This window comes from Panulirus ornatus, chromosome 10 (assembly GCF_036320965.1).
Source record: "Panulirus ornatus isolate Po-2019 chromosome 10, ASM3632096v1, whole genome shotgun sequence".
In the NCBI taxonomy this organism is placed as follows: Eukaryota; Metazoa; Arthropoda; class Malacostraca; order Decapoda; family Palinuridae; genus Panulirus; species Panulirus ornatus.
In genome coordinates, this window is record NC_092233.1 from 50275347 (window position 1) to 50291932 (window position 16586).

The window sequence follows — 16586 nt, forward strand, 5'->3', positions numbered from 1 at the left end:
TTTCAGTTTTACTCATATCAATCTAGAGTTTACTTTCTTACACCCTATCACATACTCCCACCACTCCTGTTTCAGGATTAGTGCTACTCCTTCCCTTGCTCTTTTCCTCTCACTAACCTCTGACTTTACTCCCAAGACATTCCCAAACCACTCTTCCCCTTTACCCTTAAGCTTCGTTTCACTCAGAGCCAAAACATCCAGGTTCCTTTCCTCAAACATACTACCTATCTCTCCTTTTTTCTTATCTTGGTTACACCCACACACATTTAGACACCCCAATCTGAGCCTTTGAGGAGGATGAACACTCCCTGCATGACTCCTTCTTCTGTTTGTATATATATATATTATTTATTTATTTTGCTTTGTTGCTGTCTCCCACATTAGCGAGGTAGCGCAAGGAAACAGGTGAAAGAATGGCCCAACCCACACACGTACACATGTATATACATACACGTCTACCCACGCAAATATACATACCAATACATCTCACTGTATACATATATATACACACACAGACATATTCATATATACACATGTACATAATTCATACTGGCTGCCTTTATTTTATTCCCACGCCACTTCACCACACATGAATTGAAAACCCCCTCCCCCCCTCATGTGTGCGAGGTAGCGCTAGGAAAAGACAACAAAGACCACATTCGTTCGCACTCAGTCTTTAGCTGTCATGTTATAATGCACTGAAACCACAGCTCCCTTTCCACATCCAGGCCCCAGAAAAATTTCCGTCGTTTATCCCAGACGCTTCACAAGCCCTGGTTCAATCCATTGACAGCACGTCGACCCCAGTAAACCACATCGTTCCAATTCACTCTATTCCTTGCACGCCTTTCACCCTCCTGCATGTTCAGGCCCCGATCACTCAAAATCTTCTTCACTCCATCCTTCCACCTCCAGTTTGGTCTCCCACTTCTCCTCATTCCCTCCACCTCTGACACATACATCCTCTTTGTCAATCTTTCCTCACTCATTCTCTCCATGTGACCAAACCATTTCAAAACAACCTCTTCTGCTTTCTCAACCACACTCTTATAATTACCACACATCTCTCTTACCCTATTATCACTTACTCGATCAAACCACCTCACACCACATATTGTCATCAAACATCTCATTTCCTGCACGTCCACCCTCCTCTGCACAACTCTATCTATAGCCCATGCCTTGCAACCATATAACATTGTTGGAACCACTATTCCTTCAAACAAACCCAGTTTTGCTTTCCACTATAATGTTCTCGACTCCCACACATTCTTCAATGCTCCCAAAACTTTTGCCCCCTCCCCTACCCTATGATTCACTTCCGCTTCCATGGTTTCATCTGCTGCCATATTCCACTTCGAGATTTCTAAAACATTTCACCTCCTCCAGTTTTTTTCCATTCAAACTTACCTCCCAGTTGACTTGTCCCTCAACCCTACTGTACATAATAACCTTGCCCTTATTCACATTTACTCTCAGCTTTCTTCTTTCGCACACTTTACCAAACTCAGTCACCAGCTTTTACAATTTCTCACCTGAATCAGTCACCAGCATTGTATCATCAGCAAACAACAACTGACTCACTTCCCAAGCTCTCTCATCCACATCAGACTGCATACTTGCCCCTCTTTCCAAAACTCTTGCATTCACCTCCCTAACAACCCCATTCATAAATGAATTAAACAACCATGGAGACATCACACACCCCTGCCGCAAATCTACATTCACTGAGAACCAATCACTTTCCTCTTTTCCTATGCATACACATACCTTACATCCTCGATAAAATCTTTTCACTGCTTCTAACAACTTGCCTCCCACACCATATATTCTTAATACCTTCCACAGAGCTTCTCTATCAACTCTATCATATGCCTTCTCCAGATCCATAAATGCTATATACAAATCCATTTGCTTTTCTAAGTATTTTTCACATATATTCTTCAAAGCAAAGACCTGACCCACACATCCTCTACCACTTCTGAAACCACACTGCTCTTCCCCAGTCTGATGCCCTGTACATGCCTTCACCCTCTCAATCAATACCCTCCCATATAATTTCCCAGGAATACTCAACAAACTCTTACCTCTTTAATTTGAGCACTCTTTTTTATCTCCTTTGCCTTTGTACAATGGCACTATGCAAGCATTCCGCCAGTCCTCAGGCACCTCACCATAAGTCATACATACATTAAATAACCTTACCAACCAGTCAACAACACAGTCACCCCCTTTTTCAATAGATTCCACTGCAATACCACTCTCTTCACCCCAACATTCTCTCTCCTTTTCTGAAAAGCTCTGTAAATCTTCACTTTCGCCTCCACTAGATAATGATCAGACATCCCTCCAGTTGCACCTTTCAGCACATTAACATCCAAAAGTCTCTCTTTCGCACGCCTATCAGTTAACATGTTATCCAATAACACTTTCTGGCCATCTCTCCTACTTACATACATATACTTATGTATATCTCTCTTTTTATACCAGTTATTCCCAATCACCAATCCTTTTTCAGCACATAAATTTACAAGCTCTTCACCATTTCCATTTACAACACTGAACACCCCGTGTACACCAATTATTCCCTCAACTTCCCCAGTACTCACCTTTGCATTCAAATCACCCATCACTATAACCCGGTCTCATGCATCAAAACTACTAACACACTCACTCAGCTGCTCCCAAAACACTTCCTCTCATGATCTTTCTTCTCATGCCTAGGTGCATATACACCAATAATCACCCATGTCTCTACATCCACTTTCAGTTTTACCCATATCAATGTGGAGTTTACTTTCTTACACTCTTATCACATACTCCCACCACTCCTGTTTCAGGAGTAGTGCTACTCCTTCCCTTGCTCTTGTCCTCTCACTAACCCCTGACTTTACTCCCAAGATATTCCCAAACCACTCTTCCCCTTTACCCTTAAGCTTCGTTTCACTCAGAGCCAAAACATCCAGGTTCCTTTCCTCAAACGTACTACCTATTTCTCCTTTTTTCTCATCTTGGTTACATCCACACACATTTAGACACCCCAATCTGAGCCTTCGAGGAGGATGAACACTCCCCACGTGACTCCTTTTTCTGTTTCCCCTTTTAGAAAGTTAAGATACAAGGAGGGGAGGGTTTCCAGCTCCCTGCTCCCGTCCCCTTTACTCACCTTCTACGACACATGAGGAATGTGTGGGAAGTATTCTTTCTCCCCTATATATATATATAGTGAGGTAGCGCAAGGAAACAGACGAAAGAATGGCCCCACCCAACCACGTACACATCTATATACATACATGTCCACACATGCACATATACATACCTATACATCTCAATGTATACATATATATACACACACCGTCATATACATACATATACATATACATAATTCACACTGTCTGCCCTTTTTCAACCCTGTTGCCACCCTGCCACACATGAAATAACAACCCCTTCCCCCCACATGTGTGCGAGGTAGCGCTAGGAAAGACAACAAAAGCCTCATTCATTTACGCTCAGTCTTTAGCTGTCATGTGTAATGCACCGAAACTACAGCTCCCTTTCCACATCCAGGCCTCACAAAACTTTCCATGGTTTACCCCAGACTCTTCACATACCCTGGTTCAATCCATTGACAGCATATTGAGCCAGGTATACCACATTGTTCCAATTCACTCTATTCCCTGCACACCTTTACCCCTTGTGCATGTTCAGGCCCCGATCGCTCAAATTCTTTTTCACGCCATCCTTCCACCTTCAATTTGGTCTCCCACTTCTCGTTCCCTCCACCTCTGACACATATATCCTCTTTGTCAATCTTTCCTCACTGATTCTCTCCATGTGACCAAACCATTTCAACACACTCTCTTCTGCTTTCTCAACCACACTCTTTTTATTACCACACATCTCTCTTACTTTTTCATTACTTAGTCAATCAAACCACCTCACACAATATGTTGCCCTTAAACATCTGATTATCAACACATTCACCCTCCTCTGCACAACCCTATCTATAGCCCACGCCTCGCTACCATATAACATTGTTGGAACCACTATTCCTTCAAACATACCCATTTTTGCTTTCCAAGATAACATTCTCACCTTCCACACATTCTTCTACGCTCCTAGAACCTTCAACCCCTCCCATACCATGTGACTCACCTCCACTTCCATGGTTACATCCGCTGCCAAATCCTCTCCCAGATATCTAAAACACTTGTCTTCGTCCCGTTTTTCTCCATTCAAACTTACCTTCCAATATACTTGCCCCTCAACCCTACTGAACCTAATAACCGTGCTCTTATTCACATTTACTCTCAACTTTTGTCCTTCACACACTTTACCAAACTGAATCACCAGCTTCTGCTGTTTCTCACTTGAATCAGCCACTAGCGCTGTATCATCAGCGAGCAACAACTGACGCGCTTGCCAAACCTTCTCATCCACAACAGACTGCATACTTGCCCTTCTCTCCAAAACTTTTGCATTCATCTCCCTAACCACTCCATCACACACCTCTGCCCCAAACCGAGATTCACTAGGAACCAATCACTTTCCTCTCTTCCTACTCGTACACATGCCTTACATCCTTGGTAAAAACATTTCGATGCTTCTAGCAACTTATCTGTCACACCATATACTTTTAATACCTTCCACAAACCTTCTCTATCCACCCTATCATATGCATTCTTGAGATCCATAAATGCTGCATACAAATCCATCTGTTTTTCTAAGTATTTCTCACATACGTTCTTCAAAGCAAACACCTGATCCACACCCTTTGCCACTTCTGAAACCACACTGCTCTTCCCCAATCTGATGCTCTGTACATGCCTTAACCCTCTCAATCAATACCCTCCCATATAATTTCCAAGAATACTCAAGAAACATATGCCTCCATATTTTGAACACTCACCTTTATCCCCTTTGCCTTCGCACAATGGCACTATGTATGCCTTTTGCCGATCCTGAGGCACATCAGCATGATCCATACATACTTTGAATATCCTTACCAACCAATCAACATCACAGTCACCCCCTTTTTTAATGAATTTCACTGCTGTACCATCTAAACCCAACGCCTTGCTGGCTTTCATCTTCTGCAAAGCTTTCATTACCTCTTCTTTGTTCACCAGACCATCCTCCCTAACCCTCTCACTTTGCACACCACCCTAACCAAAGCACCCTATATCTGCCACTCTATCATTAAACACATTCAACAAACCTTCAAGAAAGAGAAAGGTGGAAGAGGTGAAAAAGAGGGTAAATGAGAGTTGGGGTGAGAGAGTATCATTTAATTTTAGGGAGAATAAAAGATGTTTTGGAAGGAGGTAAATAATGTGAGTAAGACAAGAGAACAAATGGGAACATTGGTGAAAGGGCAACTGGGGAGGTAATAACATGTGATGAAGTGAGAATGAGATGGAGTGAATATTTAAAAGGTTTGTTAAATGTGTTTGATGATAGAGTGGCAGATATAGGGTGTTTTGGTTGGGGTGGTGTGTGAAGTGAGAGGGTCAGCGAGAATGATTTGGTAAACAGATAACAGGTAGTGAAAGCTTTGCGGAAGATGAAAGCCAGCATCGAGGTGGGTTTTGATGGTATTGCAGTTGAATGTATAAAAAAGAAAAGGGGGTGATTGTGTTGTTGATTGGTTGGTAAGGATATTCAATGTATGTATGGATCATGGTGAATTGCCCGAGGATTGGCGTAATGCATGCATAGTGCCATTGTGTAAAGGCAAAGGGGATAAAAGTGAGTGTTCAAACTAGAGAGGCATAGGTTTGTTGAGTATTCCTGGAAAATTGTATGGGAGGGTATTGATTGAGAGGGTAAAGGAATGTACAGAGCATCAGATTGGGGAAGAGCAGTGTGGTTTCAGAAGTGGAAGAGGATGTGTGGATCAGGTGTTTCCCTAGAAGAATGTATGTGAGAAATACTTAGAAAACATGGATTTGTATGTAGCATTTATGTATCTGGAGAAGGCATATGATTAGGTTGATAGAGATGCTTTGTGGAAGGTTTTAAGAGTATATGGTGTGGGAGGTAAGTTGCTAGAAGTGGTGAAAAGTTTTTACCAAGGATGTAAGGCATGTGTACGAGTAGGAAGAGAGGAAAGTGATTGGTTCCCAGTGAATGTCAGTTTTTGGCAGGGGTGTTTAATCTCTTGTTAGTTTAATTTGTTTATGGATGGAGTGGTTAGGAGGTGAGTGCAAGAGGTTTGGAGAGAGGGGCAAGTATGCAGTCTGTTGCGGATGAGAGGGCCTGAGAAGTGAGTCAGTTGTTTTTCGCTGATGATACAGCACTGGTGGCTGATTCAAGTAAGAAACTGCAGAAGTTGATGATTGAGTTTGGTAAAGTGTGTGAAAAAGAATGTTGAGAGTGAATTTGAATAAGAGCAAGAATATTAGGTTCAGTAGGGTTGAGGGACAAGTTGATTAGGAGGTAAGTTTGAATGGAGAAAAACTGGAGGAAGTGAAGTGTTTTAGATATCTGGGAGTGGTCTTAGCAGCAGATGGAACCATGGAAGTGGAGGTGAGTCACAGGGTGGGGGAGGGAGAGAAGGTTCTGGGAGCGTTGAAGAATGTGTGGAAGGAAAGAATGTTATCTCGGAAAGCAAAAATGGGTATGTTTGAAGGAGTAGTGGTTCCACCAATGTTATTTGGTGAGGCATGAGTTATAGGGTTGTGCAGAGGAGGGTGGATGTGTTTGAAATGAGATGTTTAAGGACATTATGTGGTGTGAGGTGGTTTGATATAGTAAGTAATAAAGGGGTAAGAGAGATGTGTGGTAATAAAAAGTGTGGTTGAGAGAGTAGAAGAGGATGTGTTGAAATCGTTTAGACACATGAAGAGAATGAGTGATGAAAGATTGACAAAAAGGATATATGTGTCAGAGGTGGAGGGAAGAAGTGGGAGACCAAATTGGAGGTGGAAGGATGGATTGAAAAAGATTTTGAGTGATCGGGACCATTACATACATGATTGTGAAAGGCGTGCAAGGAATAGAGTGAATTGGAACGATGTGGTATACTGGGGCCGACTTGCTGTGAATGGATTGAACCAGGGCATGTGAAGCGTCTGGGGTAAATCATGGAATGGTCTGTGAGGCCTGGATGTGGAAAGGGAGCTGTGGTTTCGATGTATTACATATGACAGCTAGAGACTGAGTGTGAACAAATGTTGCCTTTTTGTTCTTTCCTGGAGCTGCCTCAATGGAGGGGGATTCTTTTACGTGTGTGGCAGGGTGGTGACAGGAATGGATGAAGGTACCAAGTATGGATATGTACATTTGTGTATACATATATATTTTTTTTTTTTTGCTTTGTCGCTGTCTCCCGTGTTTGTGAGGTAGCGCAAGGAAACAGATGAAAGAAATGGCCCAACCCACCCCCATACACATGTATATACATACGTCCACACACGCAAATATACATACCTACACAGCTTTCCATGGTTTACCCCAGTCGCTTCACATGCCCTGATTCAATCCACTGACAGCACGTCAACCCCGGTATACCACATCGATTCAATTCACTCTATTCCTTGCCCTCCTTTCACCCTCCTGCATGTTCAGGCCCCGATCACACAAAATCTTTTTCACTCCATCTTTCCACCTCCAATTTGGTCTCCCACTTCTCCTCGTTCCCTCCACCTCCGACACATATATCCTCTTGGTCAATCTTTCCTCACTCATTCTCTCCATGTGCCCAAACCATTTCAGAACACCCTCTTCTGCTCTCTCAACCACGCTCTTTTTATTTCCACACATCTCCCTTACCCTTACGTTACTTACTCGATCAAACCACCTCACACCACACATTGTCCTCAAACATCTCATTTCCAGCACATCCATCCTCCTGCGCACAACTCTATCCATAGCCCACGCCTCGCAACCATACAACATTGTTGGAACCACTATTCCTTCAAACATACCCATTTTTGCTTTCCGAGATAATGTTCTCGACTTCCACACATTCAAGGCTCCCAGGATTTTCGCCCCCTCCCCCACCCTATGATCCACTTCCACTTCCATGGTTCCATCCGCTGCCAGATCCACTCCCAGATATCTAAAACACTTTACTTCCTCCAGGTTTTCTCCATTCAAACTTACCTCCCAATTGATTTGACCCTCAACCCTACTGTACCTAATAACCTTGCTCTTATTCACATTTACTCTTAACTTTCTTCTTTCACACACTTTACCAAACTCAGTCACCAGCTTCTGCGGTTTCTCACATGAATCAGCCACCAGCGCTGTATCATCAGCGAACAGCAACTGACTCACTTCCCAAGCTCTCTCATCCCCAACAGACTTCATACTTGCCCCTCTTTCCAAAACTCTTGCATTCACCTCCCTAACAACCCCATCCATAAACAAATTAAACAACCATGGAGACATCACACACCCCTGCCGCAAACCTACATTCACTGAGAACCAATCACTTTCCTCTCTTCCTACACGTACACATGCCTTACATCCTCGATAAAAACTTTTCACTGCTTCTAACATCTTGCCTCCCACACCATATATTCTTAATACCTTCCACAGAGCATCTCTATCAACTCTATCATATGCCTTCTCGAGATCCATAAATGCTACATACAAATCCATTTGCTTTTCTAAGTATTTCTCACATACATTCTTCAAAGCAAACACCTGATCCACACATCCTCTACCACTTCTGAAACCACACTGCTCTTCCCCAATCTGATGCTCTGTACATGCCTTCACCCTCTCAATCAATGCCCTCCCATATAATTTACCAGGAATACTCAACAAACTTATACCTCTGTAATTTGAGCACTCACTCTTATCCCCTTTGCCTTTGTACAATGGCACTATGCACGCATTCCGCCAATCCTCAGGCACCTCACCATGACTCATACATACATCAAATAACCTTACCAACCAGTCAGTAATACAGTCACCACCTTTTTTAATAAATTCCACTGCAATACCATCCAAACCTGCTGCCTTGCCGGCTTTCATCTTCCACAAAGCTTTTACTACCTCTTCTCTGTTTACCAAATCATTTTCCCTAACCCTCTCACTTTGCACACCACCTCGACCAAAACACCCTATATCTGCCACTCTATCATCAAACACATTCAACAAACCTTCAAAATACTCACTCCATCTCCTTCTCACATCACCACTACTTGTTATCACCTCCCCATTTGCACCCTTCACTGAAGTTCCCATTTGCTCCCTTGTCTTACGCACTTTATTTACCTCCTTCCAGAACATCTTTTTATTCTCCCTAAAATTTAATGATACTCTCTCACCCCAACTGTCATTTGCCCTCTTTTTCACCTCTTGCACCTTTCTCTTGACCTCCTGTCTCTTTCTTTTATACATCTCCCACTCAAATGCATTTTTTCCCTTCAAAAATTGTCCAAATGCCTCTCTCTTCTCTTTCACTAATACTCTTACTTCTTCATCCCACCACTCACTACCCTTTCTAATCAACCCACCTCCCACTCTTCTCATGCCACAAGCATCTTTTGCGCAATCCATCACTGATTCCCTAAATACATCCCATTCCTCCCCCACTCCCCTTACTTCCATTGTTCTCACCTTTTTACATGCTGTACTCAGTCTCTCCTGGTACTTCCTCAACAAGTCTCCTTCCCAAGCTCACTTACTCTCACCACCCTCTTCACCCCAACATTCACTCTTCTTTCCTGAAAACCCATACAAATCTTCACCTTAGCCTCCACAAGATAATGATCAGACATCCCTCCAGTTGCACCTCTCAGCACATTAACATCCAAAAGTCCCTCTTTCATGCGCCTGTCAATTAACACGTAATCCAATAACACTCTCTGGCCATCTCTCCTACTTACATACGTATAATTATGTATATCTCGCTTTATAAACCAGGTATTCCCAATCACCAGTCCTTTTTAAGCACATAAATCTACACTCTCTTCACCATTTCCATTTACAACACTGAACACCCCATGTATACCAATTATTCCCTCAACTGCCACATTACTCACCTTTGCATTCAAATCCCCCATCACTATAACCCGGTCTCATGCATCAAAACCACTAACACACTCATTCAGCTGCTCCCAAAACACTTGCCTCTCATGATCTTTCTTCTCATTCCCAGGTGCATATGCACCAATAATCACCCATCTCTCTCCATCAACTTTCAGTTTTACCCATATTAATCGAGAATTTACTTCCTTACATTCTATCACATACTCCCACAACTCCTGTTTCAGGAGCTGTTTCAGGAGTACTGCTACTCCTTCCCTTGCTCTTGTCCTCTCACTAACCCCTGACTTTACTCCCAAGACATTCCCAAGTCACTCTTCCCCTTTACCCTTGAGCTTCGTTTCACTCAGAGCCAAAACTGAGTGAAACGAAGCTCAAGGGTAATATATATATCTTTGTATATATATGTATGTATATGTTGAAGTGTATATGTGCGTGCATAGACGTTTATGTATATGCATGTGTAGGTGGGTGGGTTGGGCCATTCCTCGTCTGTTTCCTTGCGCTACCTTGCTGACATGGGAGACAGTAGCCAAGTGTAATAAACATAAATGTATATATATGGCTGTATATCTAATATGGTTGCTAGGCATGGGCTGTAGATAGGGTTGTGCGGATGAGGGTGGATCTGTTGGAAATGAGAAGTTTGAGGACAATATGTGGTGTGAGGTGGTTTGATCGAGTAAGTAATAGAAGGGTAAGAGAGATGTGTGGTAATAAAAAGAGTGATTAAGAGAGCAGAAGAGTGTCTGTTGAAGTGGTTTCGTCACATGGAGAGAATGAGTGAGGAAAGATTGACAAAGAGGATATCTGTGTCAGAGGTGGAGGGAATGAGGAGAAATGGAAGACCAAATTGGAGGTAGAATGATTTTGAGTGATCAGGGCCTGAACATACAGAAGGGTGAAAGGTGTGCAAGGAATAGAGTGAATCGGAACAATGTGTTATACTGGGGTTGACGTGCAGTCAGTGGATTGAACCAGGGCATGGGAAGTGTCTGGGGTAAGCCATTGAAAGTTTTGTAAGGCCTGGATATGGAAGGGGAGCTGTGGTTTCAGTCCATTATACATGACAGCTAGAGAGTGTGAACAAATGTGGCCTTTGTTGTCTTTTCCTAGCGCTACCTCGCGTGCACGGGGGGGGGGGGGGGGGGGGGGGGGAATGCCATTTCATGTGTGGCAGGATGGTGGTGGGAATGGATGAAGGCAGCATATATGAATATGTACATGTGTATATATGTATACGTCTGTGTATGTATATGTACATATATGTTGAAATGTATAGGTATGTATATGTGTGTGTGTGAACGTTTATGTATATACATGTTTCTGTGGGTGGGTTGGGCCATTCTTTTGTCTGTTTTGTTGCGCTACCTCGCTATCGCGGGAGACAGCGACAAAGTATAATAAAGATATATATATATATATATATATATATATATATATATATATATATATATATATATATATGTTTATCCCTGGATAGGGGAGAAAGAATACTTTTCACGTATTCCCTGCATGTCGTAGCAGGCGACTAAAAGGGGAGGGAGCATGGGGCTAGAAATTCTCCCCTCCCATTTTTGATTTTCAAAAAAAAGGGAACAGGGCAGAGGGCCAAATGAGGATATTCACTCCAAGGCTCGGTCCTCTGTTCTTAATATTACTTCGCTAATGTGGAAATGGCAAATATGTATGAAATAATATATCTGTATATATAAACAAATAACTCTTTACCATTTTCTAATCCATAGGAGGAGACACTACTCTTCAAGGTAAACTTTTTTGTTGCATGTAAATTTTGTTGTCTTGTAATTCTTGTTGCATGGATGATTAGTTCTTTGTCTAGTAAATTACATCAAAGTCTACCATTTGGTATATTGATGTTGTAGTTGTAATTATGTTCTTTTAGCTATTTATCTCTCTCTCTCTCTCTCTCTCTCTCTCTCTCTCTCTCTCTCTCTCTCTCTCTCTCTCTCTCTCTCTATATATATATATATATATATATATATATATATTCATATTTCTATTTATATATTACACTTTGTTGCTGTCTCCCGAGTTTGCGAAGTAGTGCGAGGAAACAGACGAAAGAATGGCCCAACCCACCCACATACACATGTATGTACATACAAGTCCACACACGCACAGATACGTACCTATACATTTCAACGTGTACATATATATACATACATGTCCACACACGCACATATACATACCTATACATTTCAACGTATACCTATATATTCATACACAGACAAAATACATATATACACATATACATAATTCATAGTGCTGCCTTTATTCATTCTCGTAGCTACCCCGCCACATGAAATGACAAGCCCCCCGCACACGCACAAGCTATCGCTAGGAAAGGACAACAAAGGCCACATTCGTTCACACTCAGTCTCTTGCTGTCATGTATAATGCACGGAAACCACAGCTTCCTTTCCACATCCAGGCCCCACAAAAATTTCCATGTATATATGTATGTATATATATATATATATATATATATATATATATATATATATATATGTGTGTGTGTGTGTGTGTGTGTGTGTGTGTCCTGAAAAAGGACTGGTGATTGGGAGTACCTGGTTGAAAAAGAGAGATATACGTAAGTATATGTATAAAAGTAGGAGATATGGCCAGAGAGCATTATTGGATTACATGTTAATTGATAGGCACGTGAAAGAGAGACTTTTGCATGTTGATGTGCTGAGAGGTGCAACTGGAGGGATGTCTGATCATTAGCTTGTGGAGGCAAAGGTGAAGATTTGTAGAGGTTTTCAGAAAAGAAGAGAGAATGTTAGGGTGAAGAGAGTGGTGAGAGTAAGTGAGCTTGGGAAGGAGACTTGTGTGAGGAAGTACCAGGAGAGACTGAGTGCAGAATGGAAAAAGGTGAGAGCAAAGGACATAAGTGGAGTGGTGGAGGAGTGGGATGTATTTAGGGAAGCAGTGGTGGTTTGTGCAAAAGATGCTTGTGGCATGAGAAGCGTGGGAGGTGGGCAGATTAGAAAGGGTAGTGAGTGGTGGGATGAAGAAGTAAGAGTATTAGTGAAAGAGAAGAGAGAGGCATTTGGACGAGTTTTGCAGGGAAATAGTGCAAATGACTGGGAAATGTATAAAAGAAAAAGCAGGATGTCAAGAGAAAGGTGAAGAGGTGAAAAAGAGGGCAAATGAGAGTTGGGGTGAGAGAGTATCATTAAATTTTAGGGAGAATAAAAAGATGTTTTTGAAGGAGGTAAGAAAGTGCGTAAGACAAGGGAACAAATGGGAACATCGGTGAAAGGGGCTAATGGGGAGATGATAACAGGTAGTGGTGGTGTGAGAAGGAGATGGAGTGAGTATTTTCAAGGTTTGTTGAATGTTTTAGATTTTAGAGTGGCAGATATAAGGTATTTTGGTCGAGGTGGTGTGTGAAGTGAGAGGGTCAGGGAGAATGGTTTGGTAAACAGAGAAGAGGCAGTGAAAGCTGTGGAATTTATTAAAAAAGGTGTTGTTGACTGGTTGGTGAGGATATTCAGTGTATGTATGGCTCATGGTGAAGTGCCTGAGGATTGGCAGAATGCATGTATAGTGCCACTGTACAAAGGGAAAGGGGATTGTACAAAGGCAAAGGGGATAAAGGTGAGTGCTCAAATTACAGAGGTATAAGTTTGTTGAGTATTCTTGGGAAATTATGTGGGAGGGTATTAATTGAGAGGGTGAAGGCATGTACAGAGCATCAGATTGGGGAAGAGCAGTGTGGTTTCAGAAGTGGTAGAGGATGTGTGGATCAGGTGTTTGCTTTGAAGAATGTATGTGAGAAATACTTGGAAAAACAAATGGATTTATAGATCTGGAGAAGGCACATGATAGAGTTGATAGAGATGATCTGTGGAAGGTATTAAGAGTATATGGTGGGGGAGGCAAGTTGCTAGAAACAGTGAAAAGTTTTTTCAAGGATATAGGTATGTGTTTGAGTAGGAAGAGAGGAAAGTGATTGGTTCTGAGTGAATGTTGGTTTGCGGCAGGGGTGCGTGATGTCTCCATGGTTGTTTAATTTGTTTATACATGGGGTTGTTAGAGAGGTGAATGCAAGAGTTTTGGAAAGAGGGGCAAGTAAGTCAGTTGTTGTTTGCTGATGATTCAGCGCTGGTGGCTGATTCGTGAGAGAAACTGTAGAACCTGGTTACTGAGTTTGGTAAAGTGTGTGAAAGAAGTAATCTGAGAGTAAATGTGAATAAGAGGAAGGTTATTAGGTACAGTAGGGTTGAGAGACGAGTCAATTGGGAGATAAGTTTGAATGGAGAAAAACGGGAGGAAGTGAAGTGTTTTAGATATCTGGGAGTGGATTTGGCAGCGGGTGGAAGTGGAAGTGAGTCACACGGTGGGGGAGGGGGTGAAGGTTCTGGGAGCATTGAAGAATGCATGGAAGGTAAGAACATTATCTCAGAAAGCAAATATGGGTATGTTTGAAGGAATAGTGGTTCCAACAATGTTATATGGTTGCAAGGCATGGGCTATAGATAGCGTTGTGCGGAGGAGGATGGATGTGTTGGAAATGAGATGTTTGAGGACAATATATGGTGTGAGATGTTTTGATTGGGTAAGTAATGAAAGGTTAAGAAAGATGTGTGGTAATAAAGAGTGTGGTTGAGAGAGTAAAAGAGGGTGTATTGAAATGGTTTGGTCACATAGAGAGAATGAGTGAGGAAAGATTGACCAAGAGGATATATGTGTCAGAGGTGGAGGGAATGAGAAGTGGGAGACCAAATTGGAGCTGGAAAGATGGATTGAAAAAATTTTGAGTGATCAGGGGCTGAACATGCAGGAGGGCGAAAGGCATGCAAGGAATAGAGTGAATTTGAACGACTTGCTGTCAATGGATTGAACCAGGGCATGTGAAGCGTCTGGGGTAAACCATGGAAAGTTTTGTGGGCCCTGAATGTGGAAAGGGAGCTGTGGTTTCAGTGCATTATATATGATAGCTAAAGAATGAGTGTGAACGAATGTTGCCTATGTTGTCTTTTACTAGTGCTACCACGTGCAGGAGAAGGGGGGGGGGGTGTCATTTCATGTGTGGCAGGAAGGCACTGTGAATGAATAAATGCAGCCAGTATGAATTATGTACGTGTGTATATATGTATATGTCTGTGTATGTATATATATGTATACGTTGAAATGTATAGGTATGTATATGTGCACATGTGGACGTGTATGTATATACCTGTTCATGTAGGAGAGTTTGGCCATTCTTTCGTCTGTTACCTTGCGCTATCTCACTAACGCGGGAGACGGAAACAAAGCATAATAAGTATATATATATATATATATATATATATATATATATATATATATATATATATATATATATATATATATATATGTATGGGTTTTCAGAAAAGAAGAGAGAATGTTGGGGTCGAAGAGGGTGATGAGAGTAAGTGAGCTTGGGAAGGAGACGTGTGTGAGGAAGTACCAGGGGAGACTGAGTACAGCATGGAAAAACGTGAGAACAAAGGAGGTAAGGGGAGTGGGGGAGGAATGGGAAGTATTTAGGGAAGCAGTGATGGCTTGTGCAAAAGATGCTTGTGGCATGAGAAGCGTGGGAGGTGGGTTGATTAGAAAGGGTAGTGAGTGGTGGGATGAAGAAGTAAGATTATTAGTGAAAGAGAAGAGAGAGGCATTTGGACGATTTTTGCAGGGAAAAAATGCAAATGAGTGGGAGATGTATAAAAGAAAGAGACAAGAGGTCAAGAGAAAGGTGCAAGAAGTGAAAAAGAGGGCAAATGAGAGTTCGGGTGAGAGAGTATCATTAAATTTTAGGGAAAATAAAAGGAAGTTCTGGAAGGAGGTAAATAAAATGCGTAAGACAAGGGAGCAAATGGGAACTTCAGTGAAGGGGGCTAATGGGGAGGTGATAACAAGTAGTGCTGATGTGAGAAGGAGATGGAGTGAGTATTTTGAAGGTTTGTTGAATGTGTTTGATGATAGAGTGACAGATATAGGGTGTTTTGTTTGAGGTGGTGTGCAAAGTGAGAGGGTTAGGGAAAATCATTTGGTAAACAGAGAAGAGGTATTAAAAGCTTTGCGGAAGATGAAAGCCGGTAAAGTAGCAGGTTTGGATGGTATTGCAGTGGAATTTCTTAAAAAAGGGGGTGACTGTATTGTTGACTGGTTGGTAAGGTTATTTAATGTATGTATGATTCATGGTGAGGCGCCTTAGTATTGGCGGAATGCGTCCATAGTGCCATTGTAGAAAGGCAAAGGGGATAAGAGTGAGTGCTCAAATTACAGAGGTATAAGTTTGTTGAGTATTCCTGGTAAATTATATGGGAGGGAATTGATTGAGAGGGTAAAGGGATGTACAGAGCATCAGATTGGGGAAGAGCAGTGTGGTTTCAGAAGTGGTAGAGGATGTGTGGATCAGGTGTTTGCTTTGAAGAATGTATGTGAGAAATACTTAGAAAAGCAAATGGATTTGTATGTAGCTTGTATGGATCTGGAGAAGGCATATGATAGGGTTGATAGAGATGCTCTGTGGAAGGTATTAAGAATATGGTGTGGGAGGCAAGTTGTTAGAAGCAGTGAAAAGTTTTTAT

At 42.0% G+C, this 16586-nt stretch overlaps 1 protein-coding gene across 3 annotated transcripts in view; it reads left to right on the forward strand.

Moving 5' to 3' along the window:
* Positions 1 to 11754: 11754 nt before the first annotated feature.
* Positions 11755 to 16586, forward strand: part of LOC139750941 (calcium-dependent secretion activator-like) — a 553650-nt gene continuing 548818 nt past the window's right edge. For all 3 annotated transcript variants that reach the window (XR_011713253.1, XM_071665864.1, XM_071665865.1), the window contains exon 1: positions 11755 to 11771. The gene's annotated coding sequence lies outside the window, so the exon portion shown is untranslated. The remainder of the gene's footprint in view (positions 11772 to 16586) is intronic.